Source organism: Cricetulus griseus (genome assembly GCF_003668045.3).
Source record: "Cricetulus griseus strain 17A/GY chromosome 1 unlocalized genomic scaffold, alternate assembly CriGri-PICRH-1.0 chr1_1, whole genome shotgun sequence".
Classification (NCBI taxonomy): domain Eukaryota; kingdom Metazoa; phylum Chordata; class Mammalia; order Rodentia; family Cricetidae; genus Cricetulus; species Cricetulus griseus.
In genome coordinates this window covers 21,247,536-21,273,062 of record NW_023276807.1, presented here as the reverse complement: position 1 = coordinate 21,273,062, position 25,527 = coordinate 21,247,536, and the positions used below count along the sequence as shown (strand labels likewise).

Below are 25,527 nucleotides of genomic sequence, written 5' to 3'. Positions count from 1 at the left end.
ATGACCAGCAGCTTCATTTTAGTAAAGGCTGCTACTTATTTCCCTATTGGTATGACTTCTTTGTGTACATCTTGTAATACAACTCCTCACAAACCACAACCAGCAGCAAAATCAATTTCTTCCTTCATCAGTCAGCCTTTCCAGAAATTGAAAATAGACAAACAAAGATGTTGAGATGCTAATTAGACATCAGCAGGCTTGAAGGCGTTAGAGCTGGACCCCTCCTTCATAATCATTGGTGAATAAAACCAGAGTCAGGAAATGCAGGGCTCCAGTAATGATGGGAGGATGACAATTTGACCCATATTTCCGTCTCAGGGAGGAGATCTGATGTCTTGAAAGGCCTAATTGATAACTGGTTCCATGGAGTCCTGATCATATCAAGGGCAAACTATAGTGCCCTTGTTTAAGAGTCAACACAAGTGGGCCTGTAATCACTGGGCAGGAAAACACTTCTTGGGCAAGCCGTTTATTCCAGAGATTTTTATGAATTGTACAAAATACACATTGGTGGTTGTTCACGTTATATTTGCCAAGTTGCAATAGCATAACTTCTAAATGACAACTTTGATAAAGAGCAATTTTCAAGTGACTGCAATTACTGTTATAAGCGTTATCAGTTTCCACTGGCATCATTATTCTGACGTGCAAGGATTTGGATTCTTTCCTCTCTTCTCACTTTACATGGGCAACCCCTACAGATCAAATATTCCCTAGGTCCCTCAGTACTAGGACATTTCCCACTGACAGTCCTCAGACTTGATTATCTCTTTCAGGTTCAAATGTTGACACTCTTTCAATCATTGTGATCACCTGATGCACCACAATGGGTTGGGGCCACAAAGCCCTTTCTTGGCATTCTCTCTCATTGTGCTCTTAACTCTTAAGTCAGGTCTTCATACATCACAATTACACATTTAAGACTCACTAGCCCCTCAAGTTCATCATCAATTTTTTTACTTGCCTGGCCAAACTCGGCCCTGATCTTGAACTGTCACAGCTGACGAGTGCTATGACATTACAAAAGCCAAAAGCATAATTTAATTTAGTAAACTGAACTCTTTATACAGCTCATTTTCTTGATGTGTAGCCTTTACCCCAATTCTTAGGAAGAATGGAAAATAATTTCTAAAGGCAACTGATGTAAACACATTACTTCTAATGAATCAGAAGCTATAAGCAATCCTAGAATAAAACAAAAAACAAAAGTAGATGAAAGCAGATTGAAGGTAGGCATCTTAGCCCAGTGCTCGGTATTTGGAAAAGGGCAACACAGAAAGAAGAAAAAGAGTGACAATACGTAAATGCCATGGGAGCTCTAAAATCGGTTCAACAGTACTTCTTGAAGGAAGCAATAAAGAAATTGAAAGAAAGACAACATTTAAGGAAACATGGAGGAATTCTTCAGAACTGAATGCAATCTTGGCTACAGGACAGATTAAACAGGAAACACACACACACACACAAACACACACACACACACACACACACACACAGAGAGAGAGAGAGAGAGAGAGAGAGAGAGAGAGAGAGAGAGAGAGAGAACACACATCACACATTCCTGCTGCATTGCCATGAAATTTGCTAATATCTAGAATAAGAATAAAATTTAAAAGTGGTCAAAATTTAAAGAATAATTACTTACAAAGGAACAAGAATCAGAGTGATACTAAATTTCTTGTAAGCCACCCAGGATCCAAGAAGGCAGTGAAAAAGTGTCCTTGTTCTAACGAAAGAGAACTTTGAAGATAGAAATTTTCACCTAGCCAAACCATGATTCAAGTGACAGGCAGAAATGTATTTTTAGAATTGAAAGGGACTTTGAAGTTTATTATTTTAAGGTTCTCTCTGAAAGAATTGCTAGGCAATATAAACCACCAATAAGAACTTTGAGAAGAGAGAATGGGATAAGTGATAGATAGCAAACAAAAGCAATAAAATATACTGAGTCTAAATAAAATTTTATTTAATATATTTCATATAATCTTAAAAATACAACTACCTATATATAGAATTCAAACTAATACCAGCAAGGGCCAAAAGGGAAGAGACATGAGGGCTACAAGGGAACAGAGGAAAATAAAAACTTGCCAAGACTCTGTTTCCCCCATTAGCATATTAGAGAGACTGAGTGACATACGACAGATAATATTTGAATATTTATGATAACCCTGATAAATTAGGGTAATTATTATAAAGTAAGAATAATATTTGTAAGTTAGCAAAGGAAAAACAAAACTAAGAGACATCAATAAGTTCAATTAAAGATAAGGAAAATGGGAACAGACAGAATTACGCTAAATAGGAAAAATGATTCCAAAAATATCATAAATCACAATAGCTTTAAACTCACTATAAAAAAGTAAAACAAACAAACAAACAAAAAAGCCAAACAACCTTTCATACTCGATTTTAAAAATCTATTTTTGTAATGGTTCTGCAAGAAAGTGTCAAACCCACTGACACAAGAAGATAGGAATAAGGAGATAGAAAGAGCTATAGGAAGCAAATGCTAATATCCAGAACTGAGATGTGACAGTGGTCATATCAGGAAGAAATTATTAAGTGAGATGAGTAGGGACTTTTCATGCTGGTCTAAGGAGCAAGCCATGACAAATGCTTACAAGTGACACAGCCCCAGAAACACTAATGACTGTTCACAAGCTATGAAACAAAAAATGAGGCAGCCAGGAGGAGAGCAGATTGTAAGGACTTGGGGTCCAGTTGTCAGTGCAGACCAGTGCAGGATCATAAGGGGGCCCTTATGATCTCCGGGCCCTCACAATCACCACCTTCCTCATGGCCCGATGCTGCTCTTTCTTGTCTTTGTGGTGTGGTCTCAAATCCTATGTAAGGAAGGATAGAGCATCCCTGTAACTATCTCCACATTCCCCATTCCTCCAGTCTGAAGCTTCTCTCTAACCCAAAGCAAATTCTTCCCCTTCTATTACACAGTGCAATAGGGTAAGCAGGAGTTTTGCCTCTGAAGGCACACACTACCTGTTTCCTTTATGGAAATTTCTGGGCTTCCTTTTCCCCAGCTGAAAACTGAGGATAAGAAAATCTACCTCATAAAATGGCTGTAACAGTTAAATGACATCATACAAACTGGGTGTGACAGTGGACACCTTTAATCCCATTACTCAGGAAACAGAGGCAGGTGGGTCTCTAGGACAGGCAGGGTTACACAGAGAAACCCTGTCTCAAAACAGACCAACCAACCAACCAACAAACCCAACAACATACGTGTAGAAAATTATATATATATATATATATATATATATATAATATATATATATATATATATCAAGTATTCTTTTTTGGGGGGGAGGGTGAATTTTAAATTACTGTGTCATGAAATGTAGTAAAGTTTAACACATAAGTATATATGCTTATTGAGCATAGATAAAGCCTGACATAATAAAAATGAATTCATCCATATAACTACAAACATGTCAAAATGTAGAACATTGCCTGCTTGTCAGTCATTATTGTTCTTCCAAGAATAACCACTATTCTGAATTTTTAATAGTAATTATACTATTACACTCTCCCTTTACATGCTCCGTCAGCTAGCATGCCTGTTTAACATCTTTGCCTACAAATAAATGTGTTGAAAGACCTCTTTTAAGTCAACCAAAGTTCCTTCTTGTTACTTTTGATTCCTCTTTGTTTCCAATTATGGTCAACTACACATCAGTTTCCTTATGACTGGTTCCTATCCTTGATGTCTGGAATCTTCTTCAATACTGCTTCCACAGAAATTCTGATTTCCAACACTAATAAATGGAATTTTTAAAACCATGGGCTTCTACATTCTTATTTAAAACTATGATTTTAAAAAATATGGTCTTTAAATGTGTCTGTGTCCTGAAAGTTCTAGAATACTGTAAGTCACCTAATTAAAGGTCTCACAAGTAGTTTATTTGTTCTTGAGTTAGTTTTAGAAGTTTGTGTTTGCCATGTCCTGTGCATTTCAATATTTTAGTAATAACTTAAACCATTTCATTTCTAATGTTGCTTACTCATGCTTTCTTTCTTATTTATTTTTTAAACAGGATTTCACTTAACTAGTTCTCTTATTCTGAGTACTGGGAGCACAAGTCAGGCTTGCTTTTTTATTTCTTATTTAGTTTTGTTAAGAATCTATTTTGCCAATGTTTTTTGAACCTTAACTATTATTTAGTTTTACTTTGAAAAAATATTATACAGTCCCAGAGATGAGTTTCTTAGTGTGAAATATATTTTTTATTTCTTTTTATTTGGCAAGGTTCTCAAGAATCTAATAAAAATGCACACTCTTATGTTTTCCCCATTCCTACCACTCAAACTCAAAAAATAAATTAATCAATGTTATACATTTGGCTTGCAGACTCTACCTATAGGATATATTGTATTGTATAAAAGTTTAGCACATGAATCAGATTATTTAGTTATGTATCTAGTTTCGATTAATTTATTGATTTTTTAAACAAAAACTTAAATGACATCTATCTTGAGAGTCACACATGTGGGACACGAACATTGTTATCTTGGAATACAGAAAACTCAACAGCATGAGGAGATGTCCTTACTAATCATCATAATGAGTTTGAAGACAGTTTTTTAAAAAGGGGGGTTGCTCCTAGTAAATGAAGATTTAAGTTAGTCAAAAGATGGCAACTCTTGCAATCTAAAAACGGTGAGGACAAGTAAGATAATGGATAAAAGCAGCTTTAAACAAAGGTAATATATACCCAATGAATGTGAGTTTGCTAATAATTACATCACATTAGGAGCTTAGTCAACAATGAATTTCCCATTGGTAAAACAAACATGTCTGAAGATATTTGACTACCTCCTAAAGGACGATGGGGAAACCAAACTTATCAGATACCTATTCCATCTTCAACACTGATTTTTTTTTTTTTAGCAGGGATGAAATGGAAATATCTTAAACAGGAGATGGGAGCTCTGAGAAATGAAATAATTAAAGACACCTAGGTCTGAAGTGAAGAGTGATATGCTCTTTTTACTACAAAGAATTCTGACTATGCTAATGTTGGCTTTCTCTGCTACATCATATCTTTTGAAGTCACTCCAAAATGTTTGTCACATACAATGACTACATCTGGCAAACCTGTATCAGTGTAGAAATGGTTATCATCCAAGTCATCATTAAATAAAACAGATAAAGGTACCATTTTCATGAATATTTTGTTGGTTGAAACTTTAATATTAATGTCATGTTATCTAATTATCTTATTCCATAATTGCTGTAACATGTAACACACTGGCAATAATATTATTTATAGGCATTTAACAATACTTCTCCTTGACCCAAGTACTCAGCCTGTGCCCTGTAGTCCTCTGCAGTAATGTGAGATATTAGTGCAAGATATATGATGATCTCTAGCTCCTTCTTGTGAACCTTTGTTCATCATTAAGCACAAGTTGAAGAGTTAAGTGCAAAGGCAATAGGTTCTTGAATTCATAGTTAGCCTAGTCTACCTTGTGAAACTTTGTCTAAAACAAAAAAAGCAAAAAAACTGGGTGATGGTGGTGCACTTGGGAGGCAGAGGCAGGCGGATCTCTGTGAGTTCGAGACCAGCCTGCTCTACAAGAGCTAGTTCCAGGATAGCCTCCGAAGCCAAAGAGAAACCCTGTTGAAACCTCCCACCCCCGAAAAAAACATAACAAAGCAAAAGTAGAACAAAACAAAAAACACAAATAAGCAATGGGCCCAGAACTATATGGGAGAAATATCATAATATCTCCCAGCACTTTCATTGTGAAATTTGAAGGACATTATTTTCTACATAATCAAGACCTGTGCCAGAAGACAAACTCGAAATCTATAAAATTGAAAAGAGAGTTAAATATAACACTAAATAATTGGGTGAATGACTTGTAAAAGCAGTATTAATTATGAGCACCTTTAATACCTTATTTGCTAGCTCTTGAATTTCGTATTAGAATAAGGAAGTGCTATTAAAAAACAGGTGCCATATAGGTGTGAACAGAGATTGAAAACCTGCTCTATAGATGTCAAGAAAAGATGCTCATAATTTGAAAACCTTGAAAAGATTATTACATACAAAAGGAAAATCTAATTTTTTGAAATACATCTTTGGGGAGTCCATACATTTGTATATCAAATGTATCAGGTACCACATTACACCCTACTATTTCCTGGGTTGTGAAAATATCACTCTTACTAAAGACAAAATGAAATGAAGCCTAGTTGCTAAGTAAGGCCACACAGTTTAAATAAAACTTAACTAATAATTTAAAAATCTAATTGTCTTATAAACTCTAAGATATACCTAGGGGTCATTTACCCAGAATTCTGTGTCTGTTGAGGAAATCATTTGTTAGTGGTTTCCTACCCTCACTCGGATACACCAAATAAATGTAAAAAAAAAATTTTTTTAAACATTAAAGTTGCTTTCAACTTGTGGTGTACACAGCAAACAAAATGGCAGCACAGTTGTTGGGATACTTCAACTCTGAAAATGCTTCTTGGATGACTTGTAAAAGAGAAGAATATTTTTCTGTCAAGAAGACATTTATACTGTTTATCCATGTTTTCTCAAGGGTCCTATGGGAACATAGGATAAGCTATGCTTTTACGGGGAGAAAGACCCTATGCTTTAGTAGAAAAATATCATTTTTTTGACCTTTCTGTACACTCTTAACATCGGGATCTGTAAAAATGTACAAGTGCATTAGTGCCCTTGTGTAGCTTCAGAACGCTGTCATCTGAGTGGGGTTCAGCTTAAGCAACAGAATTCCTAAGGCTCCCACGTGATCCTAATGGGCACCCAGGGTTCAGAATCAGCAGTTCAGTCACAGGCTGACTTGGTAACAGATAATGTCAAATGTTTGATTTCCCACTAAGTATCCAGTGTCTCACTGTCGCCTCCATTTATCTGTACCATAGGAATGAAAATATCTGCTAAGGATAGTTATTATAATTAGCACCACAAACTTGCAAAAGGTTGGCAGAATCTCAGTAATATTAATAATAGGTACCCTAGAAGGAATAATAGGAATGAAACATTTGCCTTGGTTTCACACTTTCATTTAGAATGCCATGAAAATGGACAGACTTCCTTACAGAACCTGCTATGAAAGCATAAACGAATGACTAATATTGGGAAGAATTTTGGAACAATGAAATCTATGCAAAAAAAAGCCAAATTATAGTAATCTTATCCTTGGCATTGTGCAGGAAAGAAAGCAGACTACAGCTGACTCTGCTTTGGCACTCTCAAAACACGTGGGAGGAAAGCCCTGTTGCTAACCAGCTGACCAATTGAATTATGCTATGTGCCACTATCCGGCTTTGTCTGGAATCTTGAGTGTGGCAATTAATGAAGAGATACTCTTTCCAAAGAAACAATCTGAGGTCGGTTCCTTCCATTTGTGACTATCTTCCTTATTCCTACTTACCTACATCTGAGCTACCCAAGTATTTCAAGTTCAGTGTGTCTAAAAATGAACTCTTGGCTCTCCCTCTTAAACCTGCTCCTTCTCCTGTAATTGGCAGCAGTGAAAAAAAAACCCTATTATCACTAATAAGATGTCATCCTTGAAATGTTTCCACATTTAATCAATCATCAGTTCCAATTCAATTATCTAATTGTGACACATCAAATCCACAGTTTCTTCATTCCCACAGCCTTACCTGAGGCTCTCTCAGTCTCTCAAGGAAGATCAATGGAAATGGAAGACGCACACCAAGACAACCTCACCCCCAATGGTTCAATCTTCATCAGTAGGAGTGAAGTGGAAACGTTTTTTTAAGATTTATTTATTTATTATGCATACAGTGTTCTGCCTGCATGTATGCCTACAGGCCTGAAGAGGGTACCCAAATCTCATTACTGACGGTTGTGAGTCACCAGGTAGTTGCTGGGAATTGAACTCTGGACCTTGGGAAGAGCTCTTAACCATCAAGCCATCTCTCCAGCCCCTTTCTAATCTGGGCATGCCTTGGTGGGATCCCTGCATCCTGCTCTCAACAAATTCATGGAAATATAGCTATAGAATATATCAGGCACACACTAAGCACTTAAGTCACTATAAGCTCTGGTTGTCAGAGCTTTTTACAATTTATAATTAATGGAAAGAGAAAGGTGGCCATTGGGTTTTCTATAATGGGAAATACTAAATGTGTTTAAACATTAAGTGAAGTGAATCAGGAGGAAGGAGCAACAGCAACAAGGGCTGTGATAATCTGAGGGCAGCAAGTGCTGTGATAATCTGAGGGCACAGAAAACAGAATCTGAAGTGCAGAAGGATTAGTCCCTGAAATGGAAGCCTTGGGCCAGGTGAAAGGTAATGAAGCCTGGGTGCTGATGGTGATGTATTAGCATACTTTATGGTTGAAAGGTGAGATAATCTCAATGTGATGCCTTACACTTTTGTTCTTCAGGTCAAAGTAGGGTCAGATTGTGAAAGCTAAAGGTGAGAAAACAGAGGTTTGAATACATCTGAACAGATTGGAAATTCTTCGTGATGAGGATGAGGCGGGGGAGAGGGAGGGAGAGGGAAGGAGAGAGAGATAGAAAGGGAAGAAGAGATGGGAATGTGCCAGGAAGCATTGTGAGCTCAGTGAACATGTTTGCACCAGCTCATTACCATTGGATAAAGGACTTGTGGCACAAAGCCACAGATTCCAGTCCTCTCTGCACAAGCAGAGAAGTATTGATTTGTTATTCTCCTGTTTGAGAGGTTTTTTTCCCTTGTATATTTATTTATTTTATGTTTTTGAGATTTGGCTCAAAACCTGGTCTGGCCTGGAATTTGTTATGTAGACCAGGCTAGTCTTAAATTGACAGAGATCTGCTTGCTTCTGCCTTCTGAGTGAGGGGATTAAAGGCATGTGCTACTGTTGATTTTTCTCTCTTTAATGAGCCATCCCAGTGCACAGATCCATCTTTTCCTCTCTTTGACTTCTGACTTCCTCCATAATGTATCACAAAATAAATAAACCTACTGCCCAGTGGTAGTTTATGCCTTTAATCCTAGAATCTGGGAGGCAGAGCAGGCAGAGGTCTGTGAGTTTTAGGGCAGCCTGGTGTACAGAGTGAGTTCCAGGACAGCCAGGGCAGCTACGACAGAGAAACCCAGATATACGTAAATACATACATACATACATACATACATACATACATACATATATACATACATACAGACACACACATATATGCATATGAGATTTCTGATGTCCTTTATTACACTATCAACAAAATCAAATACAAAGTTCAGTGCAATGGTAGGGAAATGTTGAATTCAACTGCAGAATATCCTTTGTTCTAAAGGGATATTAAAGACATGTCTCAAGCTGTGTGCTATCTTTTAATAAACATTATATTTGTAAGTTTGGTACCTTATGAGGCTTGTGGGGAAAATGGCTATGATCAAGGGTTATTCTAACTGGTTTAGAATAAAATGATAGCACCAGAACAAACCATTTTTTTAGCAGCATTAATTTTTGTTTTGTTTTGACCCAGGGTAGCTTTGGCTATCCTGGAATTCACTATGTATACCATGCTGCCAGTTAAATTCATAGAGACACATACCTCTGCCTTCCAAACACTGGTAAAAAGGTATGTACCACATTGCCCAGCTTGGCAACATTGCTTTTACAATTAAGGGCTGCAGACATCTTTGAGAAGATATGTATTTAATGGGAAAGAGTATATCACTCCAGAAAAATCCCTAGATATTCTTATTACCATGTCTCAAGAGATTCTTGTTGTTAAGATATTCATGGTCAAAATACTTATTGCATACCAAATCTCACAAAATCTTTAACTAAATAGGTTATAAGTGATTTATTTAAGAATATAAGCACATAAAAATTATGTAAATATAAAAACACCTGCAAGCAATTATAACACGGGTGCTCAGTTCAGGTAAATGAGGTCAGGGGGATGAAGACATTTTTCAATTTTGAATTTATATTACTGAAGATATGCTACATAAAATAATTTGTTCACATTACCCAATTTCTTTTATCAATACAGAATGATTATTTATCATTGATATCAGAATGATATCAATACCAAAATTTTGTCATTACAACTCACTTCTCAACCTAGAGCCTAAAGGGATTAATAAAACGTTGACTGAAAAGAAGAAAGGAACCAAGCCAAATGCTTTATATTCTTTTCAGAGCATGAGAAGTGAATAGGTCACTATCCATTAACTTCTCAGTTGTTTAGGAATGGTGACAGCTGGGTCATGTTTGTGGCTTGAACTGAAGCTTTCTTACTAAACCATTGCCTCTGATCACATATTAAGTTGATTTGAAGCCAGATCAGGAAGAAGTGTCAATAAGGAAAAGAGAAGCCAAACCCAAAAGACCATTTGGTCAAAAATAGATCTTACAAAATATTTTAAGTATAGTCTTTTATTTTTATATCACAGCTTTAAATTATACCGTTTAAAGCTGGGTGGATGAGTTGAGAAACTCCCTTCATTTTTACTCTCAAGCATAAAAGTAGAGCAGGGAGAAGAAAGCTTTCTGAGGCCTGGCTGAGGGGAAGAGGGTGGAGAGGGGTGGAGACAAAGGGGAAATGTGTTCCCAGGCTTCTCTGGAGAGTTGTAATTTCATTCTCTTCATTCTAAGTGGATGAAAACTGTTCCTCTCACCCCACCTCCATTCTTTTCCATACATTTCTGTCTTCAGAGGAGAGGCGTGCTCAGAACCTGCTTTAGAGCAAGGAAGACAGAAGAGACCTGTCCTTCTACCAAGGCCACTCTTCTTTAACTCCAGAATCCCAAAGGAACAGTGCCTTGCTACAGTGTCTACCTAGTCCAAATCCATATAAATAATCTATTCCTTTCAAAGCAAGCTAATACTACACAAAGAATATCCAAGAGTCTCTTTATGTATCTCATTTAATCCAACATCAACATACCAGTATGTATTTCTAAGAGATACTAGATTCACATTTGACTCTCAATTACAACCTCTCCATGTGTGAAGCATCTTGTTTGTGAATGAAACACTTTACTGCCAGAAAGAGATACATTTTCCCTAGGTTCCTAGGGTGATATTCCTCGCAGGGCTACAGCAAATACTGACTATATCACACACTTTTTTTTATCCCTCTATTCATGGAAATAAAATTATTTTCTTTTATATCATCATACTATTACTTGGAAGTTCTTATGTTTATTATTATTTCATTGATTACAGCTTCTAAGCAGAAAGGGTGTGTGTTTCCTTTTTATCTCCAGTGTGGTATCTGGCACTGTGTAATATCCAGGAAATCAACTCTGCTATCAACAACTTCAAAGAGGATTCTGGTAGGAATAGACATGCTATTGCCTGCAGGTGATAGAGAAGCTCTCTCTAATCTCTGTTGTAGAGAGGACTATTTTCTTCCAATATTTCTTCTCTCTTTGTTCTCATGATATAATCTTAAAAGCACATGGGTCTCTGTAATGAAAACTGATTTTCCATCCTTTACTTAGGTTAAGGTCATAGGATTAGAGCCCTGATATAGAAGATAAACAGGGGAGTATGTGAGAGTGCCTGGCATATCCTTCTCTTTTCATTTTCCACTGTGTTGTCAGATAGAAAGCATACATGATGGCTGGATCTGAAGTAGTTCCCCAGAAACCAGAATGAATTCATTCATTCCTGATCATCACAGAGTTACCTGTGCTTACGAGAGAAAAATAAATTTGCTTTTTAAAAAATGCCATTCCTGTCCCAGTTTTCCTATAACTCAAGATTAAATCTAAATGATATACATGGTATCAATAAATACAAAACAAATATTTATTATCTTGTCCTGAGTTAATAAAATACTGCATATGCTGCTTGAGTAAACGCAGTCTGCAGATCAACGAGGAAATAGTGGAATCCTTTGCGACACTGTGAAATTAATCCAAATATTGATATTTCATTTAATAAACTCAGAGCCATAACTTCCCCATTTCCACAAAATTCCCTCTCAATTCCCCAACCAATTAATGATATTTGTGAACTATGGTAGTTTTGCACGATAGTTCAATACATACAGTCTCATTTGGTTCCTATATTCAATAAGAAAGTAGTATAACTCCTATGACTAATTTTATGGGTGCATAAAAGGACTTAATCTCACCTCTGTTGCTTTGTCTCGGGTTTCACTGGTTTTCCTGTACAAGGGTGGTTACAGCAGCCATCTCTGAGGTAAGTATTACCTGATTATCTACAATTATTAGACTTGAGCAAATCCTAGACATCTAGAGCTTCACACTAATAAAGAATTCTATCTCGATTCTCTCTGCCTCCCTGACATCTGCATTTCAAAACAAATGTATGGATCTGGAAAATATTATGCTTAGAAAGTAACCCAGACCCAGAAAGACAAAGACCTCATTGTGTTCCAGCTCCAAATCTTTAGATTTTAGTATATCATCTAAAGTAACTTCAGAAACCATTGAAGTAGAAATGAACTATGGGGAGAGGAGGAATCGAGCTTCTACTGACTTGGAAGCCTTTTCCCTGAGGACTAGCTCTCACAGTATTGGAAGGGGTTATGCAATGTGGTGATATATTGTTATGATTTACTAAAGCCACTGGAGATCAAAATAGCAAAGCAGCCATACTAGTTAGCCACAGATGCCAGGCAGTGGTGGCACACACCTCGGGAGACAAAGGCAGATGGATCTCTCTGAGTTCAAGGCCCACCCAGGGCTACACAAGAGTGAATCAGTCTAAGAGTAACAGAGCTCATGCTTTTAATTCCAGGACTCATGAGGAGTATATTTAAGACAGGAAGAGGGTTTCAGAGCTGGCATTGATTCTCCAGCCACATTGAAGATAGGAAGGCATTGATTCCCCAGCTACACTGAGAAGAGGAAGGAGTCTGAGGTTTGGTGAGAGCTCATGAAGCCACAGCAGGTACATCATCTACATAACCCCTCTACCTAAGGCTAAAACAACCACCGCAGAGGAGGAAGAAGTGTGTGTGTGTGTGTGTGTGCAAAACAACAGTAAATGAAAAAAAGAGCCCATGATTTTGAAAAAGAGGGGTTACCTGTGAGGATTTGAAGGGAGGAAAGGGAGGGATGATACAATTATATTATCTCAAAAAAAAAACAAAAGAAATACATTTTTAGAAAAGATGCTGCATACCAATACTGTCTGCATTGATACATCCCATCCCAGAGGGAAGCCTTTTAAGACTGAGGAAATTCTAAAGGGAAGTTCAGAAGCATCAAGAGGTCTTTGGAACGTACCAGATGCACTAGATCCCTCCATCTCCAAGCTTATATAGCAGCAAAGATACTGAAACACAGCCTCTGATCATATGTGATGCTTGGACAAAGCAGACTTCTGATCAGTTGCCTGGGAGAGATGTTCTCCTACGTGTAGAGCTGCTATAAGCTGTGCAGTGTGCTCTGTGCTTCCTGCATTTGTTAGCCCTGCCCCCTGTGTGGGATAGGTTTTCTTTGATTCAGCTTCCCTTAAGTCAATTTCTACTCCTGTAAGTAACCCCCCACTCATCCTCTGTAAGTGAACTCCAGTGAGATCATTAGTTCACCAGGTTGGACTTTTGTAGTATCATCACTTTGTCATCGATTCTCTATTTGGAGTGAGTACTGCCAGGTATAGTGCCATCCAACACAAAATTTCTAAGTCCTTAGGTTACCTTTGGTACAGTATTTCCACTAGAATTCCCTTTTCTATTTTATTAAATTCTTACTTTAAACTAAACAAAATCCATCCACTATTTGAGACTGGTGAGTTGGTGCCCTAGAAGTAACTGCTGTACCAGCCATGCCCTCTGACCACTTACTGCCCTTAGTGTTCATATTGGACACTCAGCCAGCCTAGGCCACTGCAACAAATCAAAACAACTACACCACAATCCTGGTATCTTTACAACCCATCTCAAATACAGGACAGAGATGCTCATGAGGAAACACTACATGTTTGCTCTCTGTGATAACCACAAGACCCAGACAAGATGCAAGGAAGAGAAGTTTGACAACAGGTGAGTCAAAACAAATCCTGTTCAAGTAGATATTTTGAAAGTGTCAGAGAAAGGCGAAGAGGAGCCATGTAGAAGAAACACCTATATTCTAACCTCACTAACCTGTTACTCAAAGAAGATGTGGCAGCAACTCTGAATGAGCCAATATTCAAATTACTCATAAGCCAGAGATTATAATGCTTCACTTTTTAAAAACTTGACATATTTAATATAGAACGCTGAAATTGGAAACCTCTTAGCTGTGTTTAAAATGTAGTGCTTGGCATAAGTGTGATTCTGAAACCCATAAGCAATTCAATTATGATACATATTTTAGTTTGCTCAAAATGGCTTTAGATCTTTACTACCACAATTTTATAGATGATAATAATATGAGGATAGATTTTTCAAATCAAACATAACACATGATGAAACTGAAAGGATCTGATATTGGGGAGATAATTTAACATTTACTACTCTAACTTGAAACTAGATGAGATTAGGGGAGAAGGCAAGAAAAACAACAGGGAAAAAGAAGTGTTGTTTTTAAGAACTGTATCTACTACACTATCTTGAGCAGAAAACAAGAAAGGAAGGAAGTAGAGGCATGTGAGCTATGACTTGCAGTGCATCATGTCAGCAGTGAGTATTTCCAGCCTCAGGGTAAATAGAAACAAAGTCAATGAAACGAAACATTTGGGGAAATCTTGACCCCCAAATTCTGTGTCAAGCCCTCCCAGGATCCACTGGACCTTGTGGCTCCCTGTGAGGATCATTAGCAAATTCCACTGTTCACTAACACATCCCCTTACATTCCCCACCACAGCGGTGCTTAGGATGTAAGGACCAGGATGGACCTTTCTTTTGACACAAAATTGCTGTTACTGTTCATCACTGCAGTCTCAGCATGGACCATACAGGCTGACCTGTGTCCAGAAACAAAAATGCTTTGTTGCAGAATGAATGATTGACTGACTATGTGTAAGCTACGGGTGAGTGGGAACTTTTGGGTTTGCATTGTAGTATGTATAGCTGCTGGAGGAGCTGGTTCATATACATGATTTAAGCTTCCTTTCTTCTTTTTACCCATTCTCTCTCTCTCTTTCTCTCTCTCTCTGTCTCTCTCTGTGTATCTCTCTCTCTCTCTCTCTCTCTCTCTCTCTCTCTCTCTCTCTGTGTGTGTGTGTGTGTGTGTGTGTATGTGTGTGTGTAGTGTGGAGGTCCTGGTTTGATGCTGGGTATCTTCCATCGCTTATCGACTTTACTCATTTAGGTAGATTCTTGCAGCCAAACCCAGAGCTCGTCAATCTGGATAGGCTTACTACCTAGCTTGCTCTTGGGATCTCTGTCTCTGTCTCCCAGGAGTGCCACGTAGACCACTTGGCATAAACGTATACAAACACATATGCTGGGTATCTGAACACCAGTCCCTGTGCATGTGCTACAATTGTTTTTTAACGGCTGAGCCATCTCCATAATGCCCACAGTGAAAGCTCCTTGAAGCTCAGTACCTAAGCCATTTCTCTCTGCGTTGCTATGCCTGGTACCCAAGCTCTCAACTTACTCAAGTTAGGGTGAGAAGCAACAAGTGTGACAGACCCTGGAGACTGAAGACATATGAAATGATGCTGTCAGTGGCATTGCCTTATGAAGAAGATACATTGGGAACAGCAATACATGCACACATGAGTGTGTTTGTATAATGTTATGTTGGTCATGAATAATTCCTTACCATATTTTGAATTTCTATGTCATAAAAGAAAACCCACAGCAGTTTACTAACTCGTACTCCAATACAATATGTACTTAGAATCAATAACAGCTATTAGGGCTTGGAGACTAAAAGAGAAGTCTGTGTTAAAGGAAATAGCCAGTGTTGATGAAAGATAATAGCTAGTATTGAGGAGTCAGACCTCATCACCAGTTAAGCTAGAACTGCACAAATTTGGCAATGGTGTGAGTCTGTTCTTTACATGGGCGATTTGTTTTTATTCCCCCCATTTCTAATCATGATCTCTAACAGATTAATACAACATGTTTCTCTTTTTTGACTCTGTTATTTACTATTTATTCATTTATTCTAGATTAATTACCTTATGAAATAGTTTACATACAACAAAACTCAGTGCTCATTCATTCAGTCAAGTGTCTCCATAATCAATATATACAACATTGGTTTAAATTCTTCCTTTATATTAATTTATAATAAACTGTCAGCCTCGGTTTCAGACAATCACTAGTCTGTTTCCTATATAGATTTAACATTTTAGAAATGAAGTTGTGTAGTAGGTAGCCATTTTCTTCCGTTTTTTTTTTTTTTTTGCATTTTCTCTCATTGCTTATAACAAGTCTCAGTATTTCTTTCAATTTTCTTCTCTGTATAGTACAAATCATGTAAATATAGTACACACACATCTTTGATGAACTAAATTCACTTTTGAGACACTATGAAAAGGAATATTATCAACTGTTATGATATGTTTCTGTTTACCTGTAAATATCTTATTTTTGAACTTCAAAAGTAATCTATTACCAGACTTTGCAGCCAAGTTAATGTTATACCTTGAGGTCATTTAAGACTATGCATTTACTTGCTTTCCTACTATGTACTCAACCTGTTTAAGTTTAACCTACAGGAAAGAAACCAATGCAAGCAGCTGGATTATGTCAGTTTTTACAACCTTAAGGCAAGTGCATAACTTTAATATTAAATTATGTACTTTTCCATGCTCCTGAGCCAGAATTGTGTGTGTGTTGTGGTGATCACTTGCTAAAAGCAACCAACATGTTGAAGGCAACCCCCAAAACATAAATATCCCATAAATGTTGGAAGCAGCATGTGGAGTATTGAGTGTTGTTCTGGGTCAGTAAAGTAACTTCTTTTTAAATTTTTCTGTGATGAATTCCTTGTTCCTTTCCTATACCGTGTTTTCATCACTGTTCAATAAATACAGAGCAAAGCCTTTTGTTAGGGTCAGGCACAACAGACAGTCATCAAAGGTAAAGAGATCAGCCACAACAGACTGGCATCACAGACAGACTACAGAACACAAACTGCCCACAGAGGGAAGGCAGACAGAAAAGTGAAGCATTCGAATCTGGGCTCAATCTTGGTTAAACTACACCAAGAGAAGTTTATTCCAAGTTTTAAACTACACCAAGAGAAGTTTATTCCAAGTTTTTAATTCCATATAGTGACACCAAAGCAGTGAGTACTTGTATGCAAGTCTTCGTGTGAACACGAAGTTTTCTTGGGTACACGTTTAAGAGTAAAGTTACAGGAATGACTAGGTTAGTCTTCAGCTTTAGAATGACCACTGAATTGTATCTGTGAAGATGTTTCCAGAATTTTTTCGAGGATGAAAGAACCACTGTGAATGTGTGCCACATCATCTCAGTCTGGTGTCCAAACTCAACTAAGAAGGCTCAAGTGAGATGGGCAGTAACCTTCATCTCTTTGCTTCCTGTCTGTGGACTCAACGTTCCCAGCTACCTCACATTTATGACACAATCGTTTCCCCACAATGATGGACTGTGCACTCAAACTAACAGCCATAAGTATTTCCTTTCTTAAGTTGTTTACGTCAGTTATCCTGTCACAACAAGGAGAAAAGTCACTAATCCAGCTAGGCTCTGGGGTAAGTACATGCATAACTTTTCAAGAAACTGACAGTTTTCACAACTGACTATAGCAACATTTTATAATCCTATTATCTTTGTATTTCAGTGACTTCACATCTTGAACAACACAGGGTGTGGGCAGTTCCATTAATCTCAGACATTCAGTGAGTGGGTATCCTTGCCTCCCTTATGTATTAATGTGTACTTCTCTGATTATTAGTACTGCCGAGCATAAATTGTTTATGAAGAATTCCTATATTTCTTTTAAAAATTTTCTTTAGTTAAATTAAAAACAATCTTATTTTATATACCAGTCCCAGTTTCCTCTCCCTCCTGTCCTCCCGCTCCCCTGACAATCTCCCCATCCCACCTTCCCATCAATTCCTCAGACAGGGTGAGCTTGTCACATCATTTAGGGCAGGACAGAGGCCATCACCCTTGCATCTAGACTGAGAAAGTATCCCTCTATAGGGAATGGGCTCCAAAAAGCCAGTTCATGCACTAGGGATAAATACTGGTTTCACTGCCAGAGGCCCCATATACTACCCAAACCCCCTACTGACACCTACATTCAGGGGGCCTAGTTTGGTCTTATTCAGGTTCTCCAGCTGTCAGTCTGCAGTCTGACTGAGGTCAGCTGTTTCTGTGTGTTTCCCCAACATGGTCTTGACCCCTTTGCTCATCACTCCTCCCTCTATAATTGGACTCCAGGTATTTGGATCAATGCTTAGCTATGAGTCTCTGCTTCTGCTTCCATCAGCTACTGGATGAAGGCTCTAGGATGGCATTTAAGGTAGTCATCAATCTCATTATAGGGGAAGGGCATTTAAGGTCCCCTCTGCTATTGCTTAGATTCTTAGCTGGGGTCATCCTTGTGGATCCCTGGAGATTTCCCTAGTGCCAGATTTCTTGTTAACCCCATCATGTCTGCCTCTATCAAGGTATCTCTTTCCTTGCTCTCCTTGTCTGTCTTTCCTCCTAATCCCTCACGTTCTCCTCCCCCAACTTTTCCTTTGTGAAGTCCCATATGCATCTTAATTGATCCCAGAGCAACTGTGAAGGAATATGTATACAGAAAAGTATAAATCTAGTCTCAGTTCTAGAAGAGGCACCTATAGTACTTCAAGAGCATGTTCTTTAAAGCACAAGTTCAGCTAACTTCCCATAAATGAGTCAGGATCTCAACACTTCCTAACAAGAAAATACCTTGTTCTGTCAGCTAGCAATCTGTATTAACTAGAAAGGAGAGTTCTGTGAAAATATTAATTACTAAAGGAATCTTCCTGATACTGTCACAATTTGAACAGTCTGTGACTAGGGAACAGGAAGTATAAAATGATATTCCTTTGTCTTGTGATCAAGTATATGTAGGGTTAGTATAATGTAGGCAATCACTATAGCCATGTTTCTTTAGTTTTTGTCATTTTGTTTAGAATGAGGGCTACATGCCTGACATGGTGCTGGTAGTTTTATCTGCATTGCTTCTCTCCACAATAATTCTTCTAGGAAGTACAATCATTATTTTTCCATGATTATATGATCATGAGAAAAGTGAGGCTCAGATACGGTGAGTTCCTTCCTAACATAAAAGTTATGGGGCATGCTGACAGTCTCAGACCCAAGGAACTAGTCAACCCATGTTCTGATGTAACTGTATACCTCATCTTAAATATTGGACCATTACACATTTCCACATTTTCTGTAACATGCAGGAAGACCACACATGCTATTAAATAGAACTCTTCATTTGGAAAACATTTTAGAAAACAGGACATTTTCAAATCAGAAAGTTTATAGGAATAATGCCCCTTAGTCTAGGTACATGTACAAAGGAAATAAAGAAATAGCAGGCCTCCAAAGATACAAGTCAAAATGGGAGCTGAGAATTAATTTCCAAGCTTTCTACTGTTAATAGCTGCATCTGATATGGCCAAATAAAGCAGTAGAAGAAACAATTGGTCATAGACCTTTGACATACAATGACTGACAAAAGCTAGTACCAAGCTGATTGCTCTTCATGACTAATGTGGCTAGGATTCCAAATCAATGTAACTAAAACAGAGAGAATAGAGTTACGGCCTCTGTGACACCTACTTACATACAGTAGTTCTATTTTTACTGTAGTGTTACTATAGGAAAAGAGTCTTTAAAAAAATCCATTCTACAGGGCTTAAAAGAACCAGGCGATGGTGGCACTCGCCTTTGATCCCAGCTCTCAGGAGGCAGAGGTGGGCAGATCCCTGTGAGTTCAAGGACAGCCTGATTTACAAATCTAGTTCCAAGACAGCCAGGATGGTTATAGAGAGAAACCCTGTCTGTAAAAACCAAAAAGAACCTTTAAAAATATTTTTCTTCTATCAGTCTTTAAGTTCCTAGATTCAGGCACTTTATCTGCTTATATATACATGACATATTTTCCTCAAATGTTGTAGGAAGTTAACGGATTTTTCCATAATTAATTACTGACTTTCAGGAAGAAGTTTGCATCCATAGACAAAAGTTTAATTTGTCTTACTTTCCCATCACAAACAATGACTTGTGAAAATGTTTACCTTAGAAATTAGGAAGCAATTTATAATCTCACCATCTTTAAATGTTTGATGGGGTTGAAGATTTTGGATGGGATGAGATTGTTAAAGGAAGAAACATGAAAGGTTGAGAACAGATAGCATAAGGTGTGTCCACTTTAGAGGCAGGGGAACAATCAAGCCAGTGACAGTGTTGCAGCCTAGAAAGCAGGCTGAGGTCAATGGAAACCATCTTTCAGGGTGAGCCATGGTTCACATGACAGGACTGCTATTGAGCTAATGTCAGTTCTATTTTGTGTAGGACTCTAAGTAACAAAAGCCATGCTTCCCAGTCATTTCTGACATAGAAGGCTCTTTAGACATAGACCATTCTAATGTGAAATTTCAAACAATGTCTGCTCATGTGTGGAAAAGATAGATTAAAATAGAGTGGGAAAAAAGGGGGAGGAGAAAAATTTGCAATTAGAGATGAAATTCAAAAAGACTAGGCAGTCTTTGGTCTGCTGAACAGATGCCCTATGTCAAACGGTAATGTTGAACTTGAGGTACTCTAGGACACAGCAAAAGAGAAGGGTGACATGAGTCTTTGCTCTTCTTTCAGCAGGTTTCTTCCTGGTTTCCTTTACTTGCTAAACATCCCTTTACTTCCAGTGTCTATTTTTAAGAAATTTGCACCTGAAACTCTACTTGTACACTTTATAGATGTAACCCTTCTACAGAGTAGGCATGTCCTCTTCAAGGACCTGAATGCCTTCACTTCAAAAGGTGTTCATCAGTCTGGTGCCATAGCTCTAAATCTCTGGAGAGTGTTAGAATCTCATAATTAGCAAGTCCAGATGGCCACTCTTGGAGACCTCTCTCCTCTGCAAAGATCCATTATCTGTCTCCAACCTTCAAAAATCCTCCAGGGTTTTGTTTCAGACAAGTTGTGTCTAATCTCCAATTCCTACTGCAATGGTCTCTCTCCCTTACTGAAATGGGAAAGATGCAATGACTCCCACAGTAATTCCTGAATAGTATGAGAACATCTCCCAGAGGACAAGCAAAAAGTAAAGACACTCAGTAGGTGGTAGAATAGGAATTCAGCCTATGAGCTCCTTATAAGACCAAGTTCTTTCACTGTTGCCACAGTAGGTGACAAATTAATGGCAGGAATGGTACGTTAAATCAATGGTATTTGAAAACTATTTTGAATGTAATTTTCTTGTTTAAAAATACACATAACAAACAAAACTTAATTTCCTATTTTGAGCTAAAGGACAGGCATACACTATTATTGATTTATTTGGCTACTTCTTTCATTCCAAAACAGATCCAAATTACCAATAGTTATAGCTTGATTATAAAATGACCCCAAAGGTCCCTACTCCTCATACTGGGTCATCTTGCCCAGTCTTTATACAGGAGCAGGTGCTTAGTTTTATTGCAACTTGATATGACATGTTTTATTGATCCTTATGGGAGACCTGTCCTTTCCTAAACAGAAATGCATGAGTGTATTAGGGGGTAGGAACAGATGGGGGATGGAGGGAGGGAATGGGACCGGCGGGGGGGGGGACCATGGCCAGGATGTAAAATCAAACAGATAGATAGACAGACAGACAGACAGATTCAACAATAACAACAACAACAACAATAAAATGACCCCAAAGGCTCATGTGCTAAATAGATGCTTGATTACCATGCATGGGGCTATGGGAAATGACATCAGAAGGTTCTGATGTCATCAGTGGATTAGTCCATTGACAAACTCATAATGTCACGGCATTATTGGAAGGTGGTGGAAGCTGAAATGCAATGCATAATGGAAGGAAGTGGGATACTTGTGGTAAGCCATATAGGAAGGGAATGGGTCACTGGGCGTTTCCCTTGAGAATGCGTTTTCTGCCTTTCTCCTCTGCTTCCTGACTACCCTGCTACAAGGAGTTTTGGCCCATCATGTCCTTTCCATCAATGTGTTCTTGCTTCCTCAGGTCAAAGCAATGGAGTCAATTGCCCAGGAAGTCATACTTCGAAAAGCCCAAGGAAAAATAACTATTTCCTATTAAATGGTTTAATAGGATATTTGTCACAGCAATGAAAAACCAACTAGCATATCAACTAGTGGCCTTCTTGGTTCAAGTTGTATGATTCAAGCCACTTTTTGGAAACCATTCTCTTTTCACTTTAAATATGCTTAGTGTTTACTGAGCTGATACACACATTCATGCATACATACATACATACACACATACATGCATATATGCATACACACATATATTAATACATTGTGTCATATACAACTTAAATATGATATATAAAATATATAGCTTATGCATGGTAGGCATAATTAGCTTGGTGTGTTGGCAAACCATCTATACTGGAACAAAAAGTCAGGCCTTCCACTATTACCATACTGACAGAGCTCCTAGGATCTACATTTGCTCACAAAACCCCCTTACATCAGGCATGCTACATTTACCACTGAGCAAATGTGTGAGAAAGATCAAAGTCTGCCCACACAAGAAATGCAAGGAAATATGGCTATAATGTCAGCTTTGATTTTACCTGCTTGGCATTCACTTTAATATGTTTCATAAAAAGCAGCAATAAATCTTCACAGAGAACAATGCCAATAAACGAATCAATCTCCACCCAATTGTGAAGTCTAAGGATCTGGGGAATGTCTTGAAGGTGATGATAAATACAGGGATTGGTTTGGACCTTCCTGCTGAGGACTCCACAAAATCCCATACTATGATCTCTATCTCACCCACAGGAATGGTATGCTGATAACATGATACAATTCAAGTGAATATATTTCCCAATAAAAGTCTTTAAAGTGAGGAGAATTATTTTCATTACTAAGAAAGTGGCCATCTGTTTCTGAAGAATTCAAGTGAGAACACAAATATCTACTTTACATGGAGCAATTTTCAGATAATGCGTTTTTATCGCCTCATGTGCTGGAACGCGACTCAAACTGAACAGCACTCTGTCCCATAATTTTTGACATGTGGAGGTTCTAATTATTTCCAACGAAGGAATAAATTCATATTAACATGTGAAAAATGTTACGATGTTTCAAAATGTGCATTTGGGAGATGAAGATCAGTGAGACAAATAAGCAAAGACGAAATAAGTGGGTAACAAAGGATGTAAAAGAAACACTGCACAGTCTTGCTTTTGATAAAACGAGACTAGGAAATGCCCATCCTCATGAGGTGTTCACTAGAATTAACTACCAGGGTTTGTTCAATCCCTAGAAATATGCACTGAAATTCTACCTATGACAGCTGCTAACGATAACCCTATGTCTCTTTGAATATCTATCATCTTGGCTATCCTGAATTTTATAAGAAATGGTTCCATTTGATGTGAGTAACTGACTCACATCCAGTTTGATGTGAGTAACTGACACCACAGTTGCTTAAATGTCAACTCAAGCGAAAGAAATAACACAGCTACAAACTGGCAAGGGATACAAACCATTCTGCACATGCAATTGTAGTATTTACTAGTTCACCAGCATGAATATAATGTCTCCTATTTCCCTCAAGACATTAACAAGATTTACTGATTCATAGACAAGCTAATCTTGTCTCAAAAGAATGAATGATGGAGATAACAACATTTAGATGAGAATAAACTATTGGAGACGATAAAAGTGCCAACTCTCAGCTGCACTGTGGTTAGTCATATTGTTTTCAGGTTCGTGGTTTTTCTTCTCTGAGTGCATCAAGAATGCTCCAGCCCCTTTCAAAGGTAAAGTTGGATTATGACATATCCTTAATAGCTCATAGGTGAGAGTCAAGAGCAACAATGCTCCTGGCCTGGTGTTTACATGTGATGCTTCTGTTCCCGGATCCAGCTGTACTTACATGACACCTGCAGTGACTCTCACTCGCCCTTTTCTCAGTTGGATAGCTTCCAGGAATTATTGTTCCTAGTTTATATGATGGATCTTTTGCCCAGTCTGTGGAGGAATCTGAGTACTCTCATTGCCATTTCAAGGGCCTGACACTCTGTTAGAAAACATGTCCTCTGTCTGCTCTTGCTATATTACCCAGGGAAGTGACTTCAATTTAGAAATTGTGAGGGGCAGCCGATACCCATTTCCTTAAAAGATGATAGCCAAATTCCTCAGTCTCCTTGATCCAGCCGCACAGTGCTGAACTTAATAAGGCTTCATCTGTTTTCTAGCTTAGAAATTTTAACTGAAAAAAATATATACATATATGAATATGGAAAAGACAGTAACTATTTGGTCAATAGTCCAACTATTTGGACACCCCACTGTTTTGTTTCTCTTCTTGCATTATAATTTATAGATGAGCTCAGGATTTAAGCGATCTTTGCATTTACTGACATGGATAATTGAAAATTGGCTGCAGATTTTAGTAACATCAGGCAACGGAGTACTTTCCCTTTCTTTCTCCTGCCAGCACTCGGCAGCGTCTGCTGCATCTGCCAGAGCAGCCTTGCTGCAGTGGGAGAGTTAGTGGCATAGAAACCCAAGCAGCAGAATAAAGCCAAACAGATTCTTGATTCTCTCATAGCAACAATGTTACCAGAGATGAATTAGAAGGGTGATATCATATTATGTCATCAACATAGAGGTTGAGATTTTGTTACTGAAATCAGGATCCTTAAACCACCACATCTTGTTATCTAAGAATAGCAGAAAATGGCAAGGAACAAAAGTCTGGTGTACATCAAATTCTTGTGCCTTCTAGGAAAAATCAAACAAACAGATCTAACCTAGGAGTCCAGTTGTTATGTAAACCAGGCAGGATCTCTCCTCTAGCATTATCCAGAGACCAAATATGAATATTTCCAGCCTCACTGCACAGGTTTTGTCTTCATTATATAAGAACCATATGTGTAAGATTTATTTTAAGAGCTAGCTGGCCACTGCCCTAGTAGAATGACACGTGAAAGGGATCCAATGTGGGAAGTGTTGGAGCGGATTGTAGAGGACCCAAAGGCTGCAGCTTGCCATCAAAGGCTCTAAATTGGGTAAGGCACAGCATTTAGATGAATCACTATCACTTTCTTGCCCCTCTGCCTGGAATGTTGAAATATCCCACTTTTATTTTCTCCATCTGTCCTATTTACCTTGTAACTCCATATGCAAATTTAGGTCCAGCTAAATATACAGTGCCTTTTGGAAAATGGCTTCTGAAATGCACATGTGCTAGGAAAGGATTTAAATTGTCAGAAAACATTTTATTCCTCTGAATCTATCTTTGTAACGCAGCTCCTTCTCTTTAGCTTAGATGACACCAACCAACAGACTAGGAACTATTACTAAATCTATATTTTATATCTTTATTTCATTTTACATCAGTCAGAGTATAGCCAGGGAAAGCAGAAAGGACTCTAGTCGTTTCAAGAACAGAATTTAAAACAGGGAGTTGCTTGGACAGGTC

General features: G+C 38.0%; 1 protein-coding gene across 1 annotated transcript in view; it reads right to left on the bottom strand.

The window, feature by feature from the left end:
* The window catches only part of Adgrb3 (adhesion G protein-coupled receptor B3), a 697,729-nt gene that overhangs the window by 58,667 nt on the left and 613,535 nt on the right, over positions 1-25,527 (bottom strand). The gene's annotated exons all lie outside the window — the stretch shown is intronic.